Genomic DNA, 4,706 nt, shown 5'->3' with positions numbered 1-4,706 from the left:
AAAAAAAAAAAAAAAAAAAAAAAAAGAAGGAGGTCAAGGGGATACAAATTGGAAAGGAAGAAGTCCAAAATATCACTATTTGCAGATGATATGATAGTATATATAAGTGACCCTAAAAATTGCACCAGAGAACTCCTAAACCTGATAAAAAGCTTCAGTGCAGTAGATGGATATAAAATTAACTCAAGCAAATCAGTGGTCTTTCTCTACACAAAGGATAAACAGGCTGAGAAAGAAATTAGGGAAACAACAACTTTCACAATAGTCACAAATAACATAAAATACCTTGGTGTGACTCTAACTAAGGAAGTGAAAGATCTGTATGATAAGAACTACAAGTCTCTGAAGAAAGAAATCAAAGAAGATCTCAGAAGATGTAAAGATCTCCCAGGCTTATGGATTGGCAGGATCAATATGTTGAAAATGGCTATCTTGCTGAAAGGAATCAACAAATTCAATACAATCCCCATAAAAATTCCAACTCAATTCTTCACTCAGTTAGAAAGGGCAATTTGCACATTCATCTGGAATAAAAAAACATCTAGGATAGCAAAAACTCATATCAATGATAAAAGAATCTCTGGTGGAATCACCATGCCTGACTTAAAGCTGTACTACAGAGCAATTGTGATAAAAATTGCATGGTACTGATATAGTTACCTACAGGTAGATCAGTGGAATAGAATTGAAGACCCAGAAATGAAGTCACACACCTATGGTCACTTGATCTTTGACAAGGGAGCAAAAACCATCCAGTGGAAAAAAGACAGCATTTTCAACAAATGGTACTGTCACAACTGGTTGTTATCATGTAGAAGAATTCGAATTGATCCATTCTTATCTCTTTGTACTGAGGTCAAGTCTAAGTGAATCAAGGAACTCCACATAAAACCAGAGTCAGTGAAACTTATAGAGGAGAAAGTGGGGAATAGCCTCAAAGATATGGGCACAGGGGAAAAATTCTTGAATAGAACAGCAATGGCTTGTGCTGTAAGATCGAGAATTGACAAAGGGAACCTTGTAAAATTGCAAAGCTTCTGTAAGGCAAAAGACACTGTCAATAAGATAAAAAGGCCACCAACAGATTGGGAAAGGATCTTTACCTATCCTCAATCAGATAGGGGACTAATATCCAATATATATAAAGAACTCAAGAAGGTGGACTCCAGAAAATCAAATAACCCCACTAAAAAATGGCCTAGTCGGTCATCATTGAGAAGAGAGGACCCTTGGGCTTGCAAACTTTATATGCCTAGTACAGGGGAAACACCAAGGCTAAGAAGTGGGACTGGGTGGGTAGGGGAGCAGGGGGAATGTGTGGAGGTAAAAGTGGACTTTCCTGAGAGCATTTGAAATGTAAATGAAGTAAATACCTAACAAAGAATTGAAAAAAAAATAAAAAGAACAAGGACATCCTGAGTTTTGCAGGCAAATGGGTGGACCTAGAAAATACCATCCTGAGTGAGGTAACTCAGACCCAAAATTATTTGCATGGTATGTACTCACTAATAAGTGAATATTAGACAAAAAAAAAAAAAAACCTACAGAATACCCAAGATACAGTCAACAGAACTCAAAAAGTTCAGCAAGGTGAAGGGCCCAAGAGAGGACACCTCAGTTCCACTTGGGAGAGAGAAGAAACAATCACAAGTGGGGAGAGAGGGAGGGATCTGGGAAGGAAAGTCCCACTTGGGAGAGAAAAAGAAAGCAATCACAAGTGGGGAGAAAGGGAGGGACCTGGGAAGGAAAGTGCATTGTGGAGAGGGGACCCTGATATGGTATTGGTTTGAGGGAAAAGGACTGAATCCCTGAGGGTCAGCAGAAATGTTCCATAGTCACCCTGAGGAAATAATAATTTTGGTGTAACCCTCCAGAATGCTCCAGAGACCTGGGAGGTAAGAGACTCTCAGGAATCAGAGAGAGGAACCTTAAATGAAATGCTTACTCCTCTTGAGGATTTTAAAGATTACCTGCCTTATTTAAGTATTTTACTTCAACATTACCTCTTAGTTTCCTAATTAATATGGTTGGAATTTTATTTTCTTATAATTTTTCAAATCAACTGGACTATTATCTACTCATTCTTCCCACAACTTAATGGTTTTACCTCTAGGGATTATTGAAAATAATTCTATTTAAAAGAGATGATCTCATTTGAAATTGTTCCAAATAGTTTAATAATCTTGTCTATTTAAACAGGGATGCTGCAAAAGAGCCATGAACAGAATTGTGAATGTAAATGAAAAAAATTCTTGATCAAATGACTCAAGAAGTCTCTGGTATTTAACTATTTATGTATCCCATCCTTTATTTTTTAAAAATTGTTTCTGACATCCTGTCTGTGGAAGGCTTCATCTTTCTAGGGTATTCTACATACAGAGACATATTTTTAACAAGAAAGGAAAGCATTTTTTGGAGAGTCTATCTGAGACTTGAAGGCTTCTAGCTCTAGTCATGAGAAATCATGCTTCACCAGTAATGCTTTGGTAATTTAAACCACTGATTTATCTTGTTGAGTACCTGGCTTATTTGTGATCTACATGGATGCTGCTATACTCTATTAAAGTCAAGACCTTTTTGATGCCTTTAATACAATTGACCCAAAAGAAAAAAAGATCATACAATTAATTTTATGGTTGTGAATTTCTATTTAAATGTGAACATATAAAGAGGATTGATAATTTCTAATTATTAGGTGGACATTTTATTCATGTACAAATAATACATCTTTGTGTTTTTATGAAGAATATTTTTAGAAGGTGACAGTATCTACTTACTTTTAATAGTAAGTTCTGAAATTAAATTTGACGATTTTTGTATTTAAGTTTTAAGTTGGCTGCTCTTACATCACAGTAAAAACCTGAGGTTATTTGAAGTTTTGGGAAAATTTATTTTCTGCAGTCTCTTCATGCTATTTCCTCATCTATTGAATGGTTATAGGCTCTCATCTGTGCTATGAAAGCAAATAGATACAGAAAGAATTTGTGATATACCAGCAAAATAACCTTGAATTTTTCTCAAATAAAAATAAGAATATGTTTTGAGTTCATGCGACCACAAAGAAAAATGTTAAGTAATGATTCCCGTGTACATTGAAATACAGTTGTTATTTTAACTCATATACTCTCACAGGAATTATCTAAAGTGGGAAAATTAAGATGCTACACAAATTAATCATAAACTGTAAGTATATTTACTATTAGTGTCACATATTTATTTTGGGGGGGGGGGAATGCTATGTTTCATTTTTCCAGAAAGCAAATGAAATAGTTTATACTTTATAAGTGAGAATGATTTATGATTCTCAATTTATGAGAAACTTTGTCTTTTGTGGTTTGTTAACAAGCATATTATCACAAATGCTTAATGTGTACACAAACAAGTCTATTATATTTCAATCATATGATTTTTTATGTGTATATTTTGAAATTGTGCAATGAATATGTTAGTACATGTAAATAAGGAAATCCATAAAAAATACATTACCTACCACAGACATTTGTTAGCTTTTTATCATGTAGTACTGTATTGGGTATTTAAAGTCTTTATTTCATTGGGTTATGTAAGATGTTTTCATGTAAGTATATGCTATTATTGGAGCAGTTTCCCTCCTCCATGTTCCTATTCTCCCCTTCTTTACCCCTTGTCTTCCCTTCAAGGGCCGTTTGTTTCCCTTCCACTCTTATGTATTCTGGGATACATGATTTTCTATATCTAATAAAAGTCTAAAACCCACAAAAGAGGGACAGTGAAAAAAATTTTTCCCTTCGGACAGTGAGTCAAATGAGTGATGTGCTTATTTCCAGTTATACCTGTGTCTTGGCAAGTGATATAACTTTACTCTTCTTTATGATTGACACAAGTCCATTGCTGGGGAAAGTACTTTTTAAAATAAAAGACTATATTTCAAAAATCACATGATCTTATTAACTGGATTAAATTATCAATTTTCTAGAAGTGTGATAACAGTATTTCAAAATGAAAGAAGGAATTTCATTCTTCTCTATTTATAGAATCAATTTTTTGATAATTTAAATTATAAATATCAAGTATAGTATAGCTTATGTACTCTATTTTTTCTACTGTATAAACAATCCTAATTGACACTACAAGATGTGGCGTGGTAAAAACCAATATTTATCAATACTGAACACAATTAAACTGTGTAGAAAGTAAAATGTAGAAGACCAAATTGGACATGATATGTGATACTCCCATATTCTGTCACAGACTTGCCTATAATACGTGGAAACCTAAAAAAAGGCAATGATGATGTACTGACTCAGATGGAAGCAGAGATGTGAATGAGACATCTCTAAGATGCATCCTACCTGCTTCTAAAGCAGGTCTGAATCTGCACATTTCTTTCTCTGATACCAAGTCCATGCAAATGGGATTTTCTTGCCTGCTGATAGTCTGAATACATTTCTCCACTGGTGAGTACTGATAGTATTTTGTATATAATGTGTAAATTACTATATATAATAAAACAGATCATTTCTAAAATATATGATTTTAATCCCAATCCAGAAAGTGGTTCATAATGCACTATAGGCTTATCTTTGAAATCCCACACTGCATTTACATTCTTGCTTATTTTTATTTATTTATTTTTTTTTGATTTTTAATATTTTTATTACATATTTTCCTCAATTACATTTCCAATGCTATCCCAAAAGTCCCCCATAGCGCCCCCCACTTCCCTA

The sequence above is a fragment of the Mus caroli genome, chromosome 2, assembly GCF_900094665.2.
Source record: "Mus caroli chromosome 2, CAROLI_EIJ_v1.1, whole genome shotgun sequence".
NCBI lineage: Eukaryota > Metazoa > Chordata > Mammalia > Rodentia > Muridae > Mus > Mus caroli.
The sequence above is the reverse complement of the archived record's forward strand: the minus strand, read 5'-3'. Positions refer to the sequence as shown.